General features: G+C 35.2%; 1 long non-coding RNA gene across 1 annotated transcript in view; it reads right to left on the bottom strand.

Moving 5' to 3' along the window:
* LOC115292610 overlaps positions 1-11,841 on the bottom strand; it is a 65,476-nt gene extending 53,635 nt beyond the window's left edge. The window contains exons 1-2 of the long non-coding RNA XR_003909062.1: positions 11,773-11,841; positions 8,229-8,310 (exon numbers count right to left, since the gene is read on the bottom strand). This is a non-coding gene — a long non-coding RNA (uncharacterized LOC115292610). The remainder of the gene's footprint in view (positions 1-8,228; positions 8,311-11,772) is intronic.
* Between the last annotated feature and the right edge of the window lie 4,183 nt (positions 11,842-16,024).

Raw genomic sequence — 16,024 nt, 5'->3', positions numbered from 1 at the left:
GTGGAGTTTGGTGAGTTCCTTGAAGATTTTAGATACTAGCCCTTTATCTGATATGTCATTTGCAACTCTCTTTTCCCATTCTGTCAGTTGCCTATTAGTTTTCTTGATTGTTTCCTTTGCAGTGCAGAAGCTTTTTATCTTGATGAGGTCCCAAGAGTTCAGTTTTGCTTTCATTTCCCTTGCCTTTGGGGATGTGTCGAGTAGGAAATTGCTGCGGTTGAGGTCAAGGAGGTTGTTTCCTACTTTCTCCTTGAGGGTTTTGATGGTTTCCTGTCTCACATTGAGGTCCTTCAGCCATTTTGAGTTAAGTTTTGTGTATGGTGTAAGAAAGTGGTCTAGTTTCATTCTTCTGCATGTTGCTGCCCAGTTCTCCCAGCACTACCTGCTAAAGAGGCAATCTTTTGGGGTGCCTGGGTGGCTCAGTCGGTTAAGCCTCCAGCTTCGGCTCAGGTCAGATCTCACATTTGTAGCTTCAAGCCCCACGTAGGCTCTGTGCTGACAGCTAGCTCAGAGCCTGAAGCCTGCTTCCAGTTCTGTATCTCCTTCTCTCTCTGCCCCTCCCCCTCTCATGCTCTGTCTCTTTCTGTATCAAAAATAAATAAAACATTAAAAAAATAAATAAAGAGGCCGTCTTTTTTCCATCGGATACTCTTTCCTGCTTTGTCAAAAATTAATTGGCCATACATTTGTGGGCCCAGTTCTGGGTTCTCTATTTTTCTTAACATGTCAAATGATTTAAAGGCTATTAGTTTATTTATTTGCTCATCTGTGGAATCTGTTGTGTTAAGAACATGAGATGACTTTCCCTTGGAAAAAAGGGAAAAAAATTCTGTACTTCATACTATCATCTGTTAGGGTTTGATAACAGAGAGATGGGATGTTCACCAAAAAGCTAATAAATTGAAAAGCAAGTTTGCATATAGGGAATATGAAAATCCTCGAATATCTTCATTTCCCAAGCTAGTTAATTATAGACAAATTCTCCTAGTTTCAATGTATTAAAAATAGTTTTTAACCTGAGGAGAATATTCCTAAGCTATAGAAAATAACCATTTATATCAGCTTTTGGGGTATTATTTGTTTGTTTTGCTTTTGTTTTTATATTTTACATTAGTGATAGTTTCTCCTATTATGAATAATCTCTTAGCTTCACTCACCTATGTTACAGACAAGGAAAATGGATGATAGCTGTGAAATGTCATTTCAGATGGGTAACCTAAAGGTGAATTTCATGAAATATGTATGTCATAGACCATCTTTAGTACTTTCTTTAATTTTTTAATGTTTTTTAAATTTTATTTTCGAGGGGAGGAGGAGAGAGGGAGGCATACAGAGAGAGGGAAACAGAATCCGAAGCAGGCTCCAGGCTCTGAACTGGCAGCATAGAGCCCAGCTGGGGCTCAAACTCAGGGTCATGACCTGAGCCGAAGTCAGACACTCAACCAAATGAGCCACTCAGGCATGCCTTTAATACTTTCAATAATAGAACCCATATTGGGTGCACAGGGTTTGTAGCAATTTAGGCTTATATTTAAATCCTCATTCTTTATTGTTTTTTTCCAAATTGTTCTACTTACTGATTAGGCAAATGTACCTTCTATTCTCAATTAATTAATCCGAGAAATAATAATAAATAAATTTATTTTTCACAATATTTTATATATTTTAAAATTCATAGATCCACGTTCAAGTTTGATTTTCTCTGGGATGGTTGTCTTATGAATTGAGATAATTGAGTTACCACCTCAAATATTTAAAAAATTGCTAACTTGTATATTTTTCCAATAAAAGTTCAGATACAAACCTAGGAAGTTTTCTGTATTTATTCATAAGTCCAATGCTTTCCTAGATATTTATCCATAAACTTCCACAATCCAAATATTAAAGCTCAGGAATGAAGTAGGAAAATATCTCACTTAGAATTTCTTACTTAAACTTCAGTAATTGGTAGAGAAATTCATATTTTATCACTTTCGGGTGATAAATCTTAAAGACTTAGATAATTCAGATTCTATGTATCTTGTTAAGAAACACCCATAATTTATTTTCAAATTATTTTTACATAGAAAGTCTGAAAACTACAGAGGACTATATCTGTATCTCTGCCTATAAATACATATGCACATATATATCTATACATGCAATTTTAGCTGACTATACTATTAAAACATACATTTGGATTATTTTTGGAATACATTCTTAACAGTTTTTAGAAGCTTAAAGACTCAAATTGGGTTTTTAACTAATAACCTCCAGCCATAAAAGACTGTATATGGGGTTTGCCATAGTTTGCAGCTGAAAGTGGTGAGCAGCTTTTTGCTGAGTCAGAAAGAATTTTTTTCTTTCTGCTGCATTTACAGGTTGTGTGGCCACCCCTCAGAGCTCAAGGCCAGGACATGGTGATCCCTCAGAGACAGAGCCGAGGCCTGAGGTCACCACTCAGAGATGAAGCCTGGGCTGCAGTTCGCTCCAGCAAACACCATGACTAAAGAGCTACTGAGAGTGACTACATCCTTGGAAATGTTTAAAATTAACGAATGAAACAAATGAATGAATGTACACACACACACACACACACACCCACACACACACAGGTATGGAAGTTAGACAAAATAGATTTCCATCTCCCAGAGGGAGCTGTTAAACATTTGTAAGATTTTATTTTTCTTATTGATCTTACACCGTCAAAGAGGTGTGATCATTTTATATGTGAAATTTTAAGCCTTATTTATTCAACTGACTTTAAATTATACTTGTTTCCCAAGTCAACTACCCAAGAATATTTTACAGGAGCTATTAAGCACAACTATGTTCACTAATATATTTGCAGAATAGCAAATGGGTACACAGGTTTGTTATCAGTTTTGAGCATGTTGTTTATTGGAAAGATTTTTGGACAAGAAGGTTATCAGGAGATTCAAGTTCTGATACTATCACTGAACTAATGAGATCTATATGCTTACATCTAAGGGCTGATGCTGGCTACTATGAAAAATCACAGCTATATTAGGTAAGCTAAGATAGTGTAGGAATTCTCTGGAATAGATTCTACTAATATATACCAAAATCTAATGTTTTCCTACTTAACCATCTGTGTTACTTAGAAATTCTGCATTACATAGTTATACTTGACAGCTGTTCTCTTCTTTTGTATTCCTTTCTTCCTTCAACCATTAGTTCTTTTACCCAAACAGCCATAGACTCATCCAATCATTCGTTTATATATTTTAAAAAATCATCTATTGTCTAGTAAATTTCAGGCACTTGTGCTACATTATAGGAATAAAGGAGAAAGCAAATTAGAAAGGCTCTAGCCTTTATAAGTTTTACTATCTACTGTGAGGGAGGCACCACAAAGAATTATTTTATGGAAAATGTATTGAACTGGATTAAAAGTGCACAAGAACATACCAGTTAGTTTATTGAGGAGAACCACCTTGTCCACCCATGTGTGTCTATTTTCTGGAATATTTATTAGCAGTGCCTTTTCACTCTCAAGAAATGCTTCATTTTAGGTAATAGATGTTATGACCTCTGCACATATCAAAATTTTACAAGGTGGCAGCTGCCCATTCCTCTGCCTTTATTTTATACCTACAGAAAATGAGATTCTTATTGGTTTGATGGCTTTACTATGATGACATAGCTAATTAATGGTAGAAATGTACAGCTTCGTGGGACAGGCAAAGTGACGCAAACCATCCATGAGTGACAATTCACCACTAGATTTATGATCTTAGAAATTAACCTAATTCTCTTAAGCATCAGAGTCATGATTATGTGAATTCTAATGTCCTCCTTAAAGGGTGTTATGACAGTTAAAAGAGATAATGTTCTTGAAAGGCCTAGAACAATGGATTTAAAATCTGATCGATGTTAATCCCTCTGCCAGAAGAGAAAGTGTTCTTATACACTAGCATTTTTTGAACAAGAGAACTCTCATAGTACTTAAAGATGGACTAAATTGGGAAGAATTTTTGGAATTTTCAGAGTGCTAGTGCAAGACTATTTGGATTAATCAGAATTTAATTTAAAAAATGGCATAGGCAAGTTCATATTCAAACATGGAAAGAAAGTTAATGTGAACCTAAAAGATCAACCTGAGTTAGCCTTCAAAGCATAATATGCCCAGTACACCTAGGAGAGATGTAATGAGCTACACTGTTTATATTGCAACTTCTAACTTCAAGTTCAAGGTAGGAATCAAGACATAGTTTTCTAAAGTAAACCTTGTCAAACATCTGAGAAATGAAAAAAAGAGGATTAAAATAAGTTTTGTGGATATGGAAATGAAAGTAGGCTTAAGCTTTCCAAACATTTTCATATTTTTATAACATATGGGTCCGAGGCAATATCTTTATGTGACATATTGGATACCTTTAATGAAACATAAATCTGTTTAGGGGCTCTGATTTAAAGAGCCATGAGGTTCCTGCAGGATGATAATCTAGCTCAATTTGGAACAAACAGGCAGATCTTTTGCACAAGCATACTGTAAAGTTTAATGATTTATTTAATAAATATTTAGTGGTATCCCATGCAATTTTCATAAATTTTAAAAATTAACATGATTGTAAACTTTCACTACGAAGTTAATTTTACATAGTTTGCTTATTGTGAGGGATTTGGATGTTTACCCTGTAGATCATTAACCCAGGAACTTTGCCAAGAGTGCTCATTTTATTTTTCCTTAGAACTCAACATGGCACTAAATATTTCCTCATGGCATATCATAGTGGAAAGCAATGACATGTAACATAAATTAGGGATATATTTCAGGTAACATTTCTGATAGCCAAATATAATTGTTTTTTTAAAAGTGCAGTTTTGTCTGAAAATATTGTTAAAAGATATATCTGAATGTTTTTTGGAAGAATTCCTTTACAGCTTTTGGAAGCTTAAATAAAAGACTTAAACCAGGTTTTTAACTAGTAACCTCTAGTATTCTGAGAACCAAATGTAATAAGAACGATAACCATGTTAACTGACTCTAAAATTTTCATTCTATTTTACATCCCTTAAGTATTTATTGATTTCATGTATTGGACAGTATCTCATTTCTTTGTATCTGTTTTAACAAATACCTAAATCAGAAATATACTCTAACAAAGGCTTGACTCATGGAATATGTGAAAAAGATCACTATCTTGCTCTTATATGTACACTTCTCACAAATTACTGAAGTTTTTTTGAAATATTCTGCTTATATACAGTGTCCTTATTCAGCATCTGCTATGTTTGTTGAATTTAAGGTCTTGAAATTGTATTGGAGTAAGCTTTTGGAGGATAAGAAAGGGATGGAAGTATCTCTTTTTAAATTCTTTTTTTTTTTCTTTTATGTGAGGGAATCACTTGAACTTGACAGAGGAATGTTGTGGTGGTGGTGGGAGGGAGCATCTCCCCTTTCTATGCTACTCCTAACTTAAAAAATACCTAACAAAATTCTGGGATGCTTTATTTAATTAACTAGGCAACTTATCTAGTAGGCCTTCATGATTTTAGCCTTGCAAGACTATTTTTCTGTTATGGGTTGAATTGTATTTCCCCAAACGATGTTGAAGATCTAATCTCCAATACCACAGTTCTGTGGCAATAGGGTCTTTGCAGATGATCAAGTTCAAAATAGTGAAGAGCTGCTCACATTTTATTAGTATACCATATTTCTTCAGTACACCTGTGGAGTGCAACATCCACTCAGGGAATTTCATAGAATCAAGTAATACGCAGGTTCTAAGACTCACACACCACATTTGATACGAACCTACTAAGAAGGATCTCAGATGAAAAATACAGTTTGCTAGCAGGGAAGCATCAATCTTTCTTCCTCTGCATGTCTCAGTGGCCTATACAGCTTATGTGCAAGAAGAGGAGATGTGCACCAGGTGAGTGCAGGATCGACAGGAGGTAAAAGTTTCACTCTCCACAGGAGCCACTACCATTTGTTACAGTCTCATAGACATAGTTTCTAGAGTCCTCTCAAGAGACATGCCTAGAGTCATCATACTAAAGGAAGTTTGAAGTTATGACTTCTTATCAAGTGTTTTTAGATCTCTGAGTCAAGATGAAATTTGCCAACAGAGGTTATTTTTAATCATAAACTTTTTTGTTTAGAAAAATAAAGGACATACCACCTTATTAAGTTGCCAGGGGAATGGAGTTAGAAAAATTAACCTAACATCAGATTATCATGAAGAAACATAAAAGGTTTCATTAATCCCACAATATTTAGTAACACAATATTAGTGGAATAAAGCTACTCAATAGCAGTATTTTGCACTTAGACAGTGTTGAATACATTAAACCACTGAGTATTTCACTGTACTAAGCTCAGTACTTCAGATGGTAGTATATTCCTAACAAGTATGAAAACACAGATCTCTTGTATTTATACAGTAATTATGATCCACATTAAGTAACTACTCTTTTTGTTGAGGTAACCTTTCTCTTCGGTGTTTCCCTCCTCAGTCGTTACTCCCATGTTCCCAGGACTCCACACTGTGGCATACCCTCTAGTCCTTTTATCCCACTATATACACCTCTTAAATATTCTTCCTTAATCATAGCTCTTTTGTGCTATGATCCACTTTATCAGGAATTTTCTCCTCTGGGAAATTTACAAAATAATAACTGCTCTGCTTATCATGTTGGGGCATATATTGATTAATACAGTTTTTTTTCTGATTTTGGTATTCGAACTTTAGCAGGAAGGCTATTACTTGGGGCACTGTGTTCTATTCCAGTGCCCTAATATCATTTAATCATATTCTTTTGTCTTCATGTGTGAAGTTGACTCTATTAAATGTTTTATTTTTCTTTTGATTTGTCATTTTGCTGTAATGTTAAATCATTTTCTGTGTTCTTGTCCTTATATTTCTGAAAAATATGTTTACTTTTTGTGTTTGAAGCTTTCATGTTTTCTCTTTTTGTAATAAAACTGTTTTTTATCACTGCCCCAGAACCCGAATTTCAAACAAAATGTGACCACATAAACACACATACACACTTAAAAGACTCTTATCGAAACACAAAAGTACATTTAACTTTGATCTTGATCTTGTGCAAATATGGTTTCTTTAGATCTGTACCTTCTAAGCAATTTCATAAATCTTGCTCTGAATTTCTGAAGAGTACCCACACACACACACACACACACACCTGCAAAGAGTGCAACACATTAGATAATTGAAAACACTCATAAGACACCATAGAGCATATTAATGCAAGGCTTTTAATAAGGGCAAAAGATACTATGAAGCAGAAGAAAGACAGTTCGGGTAAGAATTAGGGGCCACAGAGCTTCCAGAAGCATCTCCTTTAAATCCTTGCTCTGAACACAAGGATGTGCTTTGTTTCTAGTTTGAATTACCCAAATTTGTACAGTAAATACTGATTTGGGGAGAGCAACTTGAAAGTTTCCAGTGGGGTCTTTCTCATGACCCTTTGTTTACATAGGTTAAGTCAGGCTAACTGTTTACTCCACGTGTAAGCTGTCAATAAACCAACTAGGCCTGAATGCCACAAGAGAGTTTCAGATATGAAACAGCACATGATAAATTGTTAGCCCAATGCCTTTATTTTAGCCAAGAGACAGTATTAAATTTCCAGTCATCCTCAGAGACAAGCACAAAGCAGTGTGAATCCAGCTGAAAAACTTGTTAGTATTTTCAGAAATGCTAAGTATGCTTGTATAATCAGATATCTTTGGCTATGTGAAAAATCATACCAAGGATTTAATGGTTTAAAATAATAATTATTTATCTTCTGATTCTGCTATTTAGCAATTTGGGCTAGGCTCAGCTAGGCTGTTCTTCTAGTCTAGGAAGTGTTTGTTCGTGTGTGTATAGTCAGCTGCTGAGTTGATTTTCTCATTGCTTTGGAAGGCCTCAGCTGGGATGATTCATTTCTGCTATTTACATGGCCTCTAATTTTACAGTGTGCTATTCAGGATATGTTTATATGGTACCTTGGTAGGGTTCCCAGGGAGAAAATCTGGAAGGCTTTTCAAAGTCTAGTTTCAGAGCTGGTGCAGTGTTCTTCATGCCACATTTTTATGGCCAATATAAATATCATACATTGTGTTCTCCAGAAGCAGATACCATGATGGTATTTGAGGTATTAGCTATTTATTATGAATCAACATCTATAAAATAAGTGGAGAGGAAATAGGATTGGGCCAAGAAAGAAGTTGATCTGCATGCAGCTTCAATAGTCTCAGCCAATGTACTAACCTTCAGAGTATGGCTTGTCTGTCAGAGCGTCCTGCATTGGGCCATGGAGACTGGACTCTAATTCTCCTCTCTGGTTTAGGTACTGAAATTAGGAAAAAGAATGATTATAAGTGATAGTGGCTCTAACTGAGGCAAAATTACCACTGTAATCTCTCTAATGAGTATACACCACTACTAGACAGTAAGTCTTTCCTTGAAGGAGAATTTGGACAGAGCACTACTGAATCCATGATAGCAACCCAGATTAAAGGAGAAAGAAAATAGATTTGACATCTTAATGTGAAGAGCAGCTGATGTCAAGCGTGACCATGTTTGCATACTTTCATAATGTTCAAAGGTACCTTGAGCACAATATGTACTTAATACAAATTTATGTAATTGAATGAACTGCTAAAAAGCAAATAAGGACAAAGAAGGCCATCAAATAGGTACATTCTGTGTTAAGTAGGTTTAGTAACCCATCTACCTTCTTGTTCCTAGATGAAATTGTATGATCTCTGCTCTTAGAGATACCTATTGTCAACTGTACATACAGCATCATAAATAAAATTCTTAGGTTGCTAAGCAGTTTCACTTTATAATTAATGACCTTATCCTTTTCCCATTCTAGACAGGCTAGGCACTTTGATGTAATTTCACTGTCTGAGATATGATTTGATTTTCAATCATCCATTAAAATTTGATGTAGCCTGGTCTGCCAAAAAGAAAAACTTGGGTAAGAGTCCAAGAGGACTGAGATGTAACGCAAGATATTCACCTAAATTTTGTTATAATTCTGGGAAGTACATTTCTCATTTGTGGCCTCATCAGTTATAGAGACTCCTAAGTTCTTTGCCCTTGTTATCTTACAACCTTTTTTGTAGCACTGGTTTTGCGACTTTTCAAAATATTTTTCCTTTGGAACTTCTTCCATCTACTAAGTGCTTCCTGTTAAGTACTTAGTTAGACACTTCATTTATCCACTTTCATTTTATTCCACATTGATTTTTCACTAGAGTATCTTTCATGAGTCTGCATTTTGGTATCAGCTCCCTTCTCATTTTGCAGAGGTGAGCTATCAGATGGCAACTGCTCCATATATCAGTCTACTTGCTGTATGTTCTTCATGTCAGCAGAAGTAATTGTGGAGGAGAAAAGGAAAGCCTGATATTCCTTTTGGGGGAAAAAACATACTTGAAAGATCTGTTCTTTACATTGGGTACTTCTTGGTAAATAAAGAACAACCTTGACTATGCAGACTTCAGGGAGATGTTTCTTATTCCTAGTGATGGGTCTCAGCTGTCAGAATGATAGTCATTTGTCACAAAATCCCCAAACTTCACACCCTGACTCTAAGCACTGTGCCACCAGCATCAGTGACTATGCCCTGGACATGACAAATACTGATGAGAGAAAGAGATTTTACAGCTATCTAGACAAATTCACTGCTGTAGTACCAACATCTAAAGTGTTAATCATAGTATAAGATTTCAGTGTGTGTGATAGCACTGTTGCCAACATGTTCTGTGGGGGAAAATGTCTCTCACTGGATTAGAAAGTACACAAAATCATGAGTAAACACCCCATCAATGAAGACTATGCTAGCATAATTAAGAATTGTTTTTATATGATATTACTCATTAATATTATATATAGGAAAAGGAACCAAGCAAAAACTGACAGAGAAGTATGAAATGAATAACAAAAAGAACTCAGACTGAGTAAATTTGGGCCATTCTCTGAGTTGATACTCCATTCATGAGGATAGATGAAGCCTATTGTTAATGTTATGAATGGAACATATTTAATATGTTCAGGTAGGTCCATATATTTTCCTAAAACTATGGCAAAAAACCAGCATCAGTTCTTGGCTAAATTTTGAGTAATTCACCCAAGGGGAAACTCTTTCAAACCATATACATACATATATGTGTGTGTGTGTGTGTGTGTGTGTGTGTGTATTCCTACAGTATAGATGTATGTGTATATGTGTGTGTGTGTGTGTATTTAGTCCTAGAGTATTTTGTTCTAGAGTATGCATGCATGAATGTATATATGTGTGTGTGTGTGCGTATCCTATAGTTTTTTCCTTTTCCTTCATGTATACATATATGTATATATACATTATATGTATATTATATATTACACATATAGTCTTAGAATATTTTGTCCTAGAGTATGTATGTGTATATGTGTGTGTGTGTGTATATATATGTATGCGTGTATATATATATTTATATATATATATATATTTGTCTTAGAGGTTTTTCATTTTCATTCTTATATATATTATACTATATATAGTATATGTATATTGCATATGTAGTCCCAGAGTATATGTCCGAGAGTGTATGTATGTGTGAGTGTGTGTGTGTGTGTGTGTGTACCTTGGATTTTTTTTTTTTTGCTTCTTTGCTTCAAAAAGCAAGAAAGGTTGTTAAAAATAGGTGGGGTTGGAATATACCATATTGACGGACAATTTATTCAAGAAAATTTTCTTCAAACAGAACTGGAACAAGGTTTGAGACCAATGTGAAAAAATGAATAAAAATATTTAATGGATTCTGGTATCATAGGATGCAGAAGTCCCTACTCCATTGCATTGTGACCTTTGTCTCAAAGTTCCCTGTTTCGTCATTTAACATTTTACTCAATAAATTGAAATCATCAAAGGGTTTTTTTTTTATCCTTGGAGCTCAGTCCCCTCTCAGGCTTAGTATTAAGCAAATTTCCAAATTAACTATGGGGAGTGTAAAAAGTACTAAAAACAATGAAAAGATATTATCATCTTGTGGCTTTTTTCATTGAACAAATAAATTCTAGTTGGATTTCTGTAACATCGATTACTTTAGAACAACAAGGTATATAAATATCACCTCATGATTAAGTAGGGATCCTCTCATTCACCTGAGGCACTCAATATATTGGCTTTTGTCAAAAGATTTACTTTATAGTATATGACTTATTCTGTATATAACATTTTAAAATTTAGCAGTTAGGGAAAACTTCATCTATAAGTGCTAGGTAACTCAAGCTACCAAATTTCAAAACTATTTTTGTCCCCAAATGAGTTAATTCTCTATTTTCCATAATCCCTTAAATACTTCTACTTGGAAGTAGAAGATATGTTTCACCAAGTGCCTGTTTAAATTTAAAATTCCACAGCTACAGGATCAAGTAGGCTGTAACTTGGCAAGTGTGTTTTCCTAGTCTTTAAGGTAAAGAAACTAAAATGAAGCATCATATAGTTAAGATCATTAATTGCATGTATACACAGTCTTGCATTTTATCTGGATTGTAAATCTTTCATTCAGTAAAGTCAGCTGAATTCAGATTTGCTTTTAATTTATGGTCTTTTCTTAGATTCTTGAAATGGTTAGAGCAAAATCAAGAAAAGATGTTCATCAACACACATTGTTATGACTTATAAAAGATCATGTTACTCCTTATCAGAACTGAGCCACAGTTGACTACTCACTCCCCCTGATATTGAGTCACTGCCATATTCTCCACCCAGCGCCAAAAATAAAGTAGCAGATTTTTAAGGGTGGAATAAGAAACGCACAGGTGGTACCACCTACTGTAAATCCTTTAGTTCTTCTTAGCTCAGTAACAGCTGTTGGTCTTTTCACAGTTTGTTAAAAGCAAAACAAGGCGTAGAATGTGGGCTATTGACATTGTGCAACAATACCATTTGTTTGCTCAGATCATGATAACCAATGGCAACCTGAGAAGTGTTTCCTTTTCAGGCTTTTGTTAAATTAAAAAAAAAATCTTCAGACCTGATGGCCTACCTTGCAAATAGTGCTGTTGATCTATTAATTCTTGGGCACATTACAAATTGTATAACTACCATGTGTTTTAATCTAACTAGTCTGAGAGTGTGTATTATATAGTGTAAAGGAAATTTAAGAATTAATGAGCATCTGTTTCATCCTGTCTAGGCATATGGGGGAAAGAGGTGAAAAGAAAAGGGAACAAACTGTTTTGAGCTTTGGTAATGTTGCCTTAAATGCCCCTTTTCAGTGAAGCTAGGTCTTCCCTCTCTCATCTTCTACAGGAAGCCAGGCTTTCCACTCGTAGTGTTAATGAGTATAACAAGAAGTAGAACTGCATCCTTTGGTTAAAGACTAGGCCACTACAGAAGGGTCTTAGGAATGGGGCTGGCCAATTGTTGGGAGAAAAGTTTTAGAAAAATTAAAGGGAAGTGACACTTTTGGGCTTGATTCAGGCTGTCTTCAAGATCCAATACGGTTCACCTTGATGAATAGGTGTACAATAAGATATTCTAGATAATAGCATTAGTCAAGCAAAAATGTGTATTTCCAATTGGTGTGTTTAGAAACAGGATCCTAATTAAGGCATAAATAGACAGTAGACAGCAGTCAGAAAATAGCTCCTAGAGAGCAAGATTTATAACAGGAGTAATATCAGCCTGCCCAGAATGATGAAGTCTGAGGGTATCCTTATATTCTGAAATTTTATTCAGAATTAGATCAGCAACTACGTATGGCTGACACTGTGTATTGGTAATGATTAAACCAAGAGTCTACAGGAGTTGGAAAAGACAAAGGTAAATAGAAGACCTTATAGCAGTGGTTCTATAACACTAAGCATCTGTAAGAATAAAGTTTAGCGTATTATAGAGAACAATAATTGTATATCTTCCTGTAGCTCTAGAATCAGGTCCAGAAACTTTCATTTTAAAATCCCAAATTATTTCAGTATAGAAGATCATTGCCCCAAAATTGTAATTTATAAGCAGTATTTAATATCTATAAAGAAAATGAATGAATGCCTAAACACACATAATAAATGACTTAAAAAATGATGCATTGCAATGAGAGGTGTGGCCATCAGTAACTGTTAGGATTGTTTGAGTTCAATTTGTCTTAAAGAATATTAATCAAGGATTAATGTAAAAAGGGATAGACTCTCATACAGATGTAAAGTGGTTAGCAGATGAACGCAAGAGGGTCATCTCTTATTATACTCACCTTAAATATCTATTCCAGAGGAAGAGCTCCTATAAAATCATAGGGGAGGGATATGTATAAGATAATACTGTGCAATAGTAAAATAGAAAGGGATGTCAGAAATCATCTCATCCATACTTACTTTAAAGATGAGAAAATAAGCCTAGAAAGCTATTTCATTCTATTTTTAGACAACCTTAACATTCCTTCATGTCAACAGAATGTAGCCCCTTAATTTTTAAACACTAATCTAGAAACTATACTAATTAATCTATGCATAATTCATCTATACTTTTAAGAAAGTCTTCAAATATTTGAAAACACTTTTAGAAAAAAAAAAAAACACATTGCTTGTAGGGGCACCTGGCTCAGTTGGTCAAGTGTCTGACTATTGATTTCAGTTCAAGTCATGATCTCATGGTCATGAGATCCAACCTGTGTCAAGCCCCACATCTGACTCTGTTTGTTCTCTGTATTTAAGAATCACTTATGGTTTGCCTCCCTCTCTGTTTTTATTTTATTTTTTTTCCATCCTTACCCTATGATCATCTGTTAAGTTTCTCAAATTCTACATATGAGTGAAATAATGTGATATCTGCCTTTCTCTGACTGGTTAACTTTGCTTAGCATAATACCCTCCAGTGCCAACCATCTTGGATATATATATACACACCACATCTTCTGAATCCATTCATCAGTTGATGAACATTTTGGTTTTTTATATAATTTGACTATTGTTGATAACACTGCTATTAACATTGGGGTGCACGTGCCCCATCAGATCAGCATTTCTGTATCTTTTGGATAAATTCCTAGTAGTGTAATTGCTGCATCATTGGGTAATTTTATATTTAATTTTTTGAGGAAGCTCCATACCATTCTCCAGAGTGGGTGCACCAGTTTGTATTCCCACCAGTAGTGCAAGAGGGTTCTCATTTCTCTACATCCTTGCCAACATCTATTGTTTCCTGAGTTGTTAATTTTAGCAACTCTGATCAGTGTCAGGTGGTATCTCATTGTGGTTTAGATTTATATTTCCTTGATGATGAGTGATGTCAAGCATCTTGTCATGTGTCTGTTTGCCATCTGGGTGTCTTCTTTGGAAAAGTGTCCATTCATGTCTTCTGCCCATTTCTTCACTGGATTATTTGGGGGTTTTTTGGTGGGAGGGGTGTTGAATTCTTCATAGATTTTTGATACTCACCCTTTACTAGATATGTCATTTGCAAATATCTTTTCCCATTCTTCCAAAAAAAATTTTGGTTTGTTGATTCTTTTGATGTGCAGAAGTTTTTATTTTGATGTGGCCCCAATGTTCATTTTTGCTTTTATTTCCCTTTCTGTCAGAGAGATATCAAGTGAGAAGTTGCTGTGACTGAGGTCAAAGAGGTTGCTGCCTCTTTTCTCCTGTAGGATTCTGATGGTTTCCTGTCTCACATTTAGTTCTTTCATACATTTTGAATTTATTTTTCTGTATGGTGTAAGAAAGTGGTCCTGTTTCATTCTTCTACATGTTGCAGTCCAGTTCTATCAGCACCATTTTCTAAAGAGACTGCCTTTTTTGCCATTGGATACTCTTTCCTGCTTCACCAAAGATTAGTTGGACTTATAATTGTGGATCCAATTATGGGTTCTCTATACTATTCCATTGGTCTGTGTGTCTATTTTGGGGCCAATGCCATACTGTCTTGATAATTGCAGATATGTAATTCAGACTGAAGTCTGGGCTTGTGATGCCTTCAGCTTTGGTTTTCTTTTTCAATATTACTTTGGCTATTCAAGGTCTTTTGTGGTTCCATACAAATTTTAGGATTGTTTGTTCTAGTTCTGAGGAGAATGCTGGTGCTATTTTGATTGAGATGTATTGAATGTGTAGATTACTTTGGGTAGTATTGACATTTTAACAATATTTGCTCTTCCAATCCATGAGCATGGAATGTTTTTCTATTTATTTGTGCCTTCAATTTTTTTCATAAGATTTCTGTAGATTTCAGAGTATAGATCTTTTACCTCTTTGGTTAGGTTTATTCCTAAGTATCTTATCTTATGGTTTTTGACTCAATTATCAATGTGATCGATTACCTAATATATCTCTCTTGCTTCACTATTTGTATATGGAAATGCAACCAATTTATGTGCATTTATTTTACATTCTGCAACTTTGCTGAATTCCTCTATCAGCCTTAGCAGGTTTTTTTTTTTTTTTGGTGGAGTCTTTGGGGTTTTCTGTATAGAATATCATGTCATCTGCAGAGAGTGAAAATTTGACTTTTCATTTGCCAATTTGAATGATTTTTTAAAAATAGTTTATTGTCAAATTGGTTTCCATACAACACCCAGTGCTCTTCCCCACAAGTGCCCTCCTCCATCACCACCACTTCTTTTCCCGCCTCCCCCTTCCCCTTCCACCCTCAGTTCATTTTTAGCATTCATTAGTCTCTCAAATTTTGCATCCCCCTCTCTCCCCAACTCTCTTTCCCTCTTCCCCTCCCTCTGGTCCTCCATTAGGTTTCTCCTGTTTTCCTGTAAAGCCTATGAGTGCAAACATATGGTTTCTGTCCTTCTCTGCCTGGCTTGTTTCGCTTAGCATGACACCCACTTTCCTAAAAATGGCCATATGTCATTCTTTCTCATTGCCATGTAGTACTCCATTGTGTATATATACCACATCTTCTTGATCCACTCATCAGGTGATGGACATTTAGGCTCTTTCCATGTTTTGGCTATTGGTGACATTGGTGTTATGAACATTGGGGTACATGTGCTCCTATGCATTAGCACATCTGTATCCCTTGGGTAAATCCCTAGCAGTACTATTGCTGGGTCATAAGGGAGTTCTAT

Source organism: Suricata suricatta, chromosome 5 (genome assembly GCF_006229205.1).
Source record: "Suricata suricatta isolate VVHF042 chromosome 5, meerkat_22Aug2017_6uvM2_HiC, whole genome shotgun sequence".
Classification (NCBI taxonomy): Eukaryota; Metazoa; Chordata; class Mammalia; order Carnivora; family Herpestidae; genus Suricata; species Suricata suricatta.
This window is presented reverse-complemented; position numbering and strand designations above follow the sequence as displayed.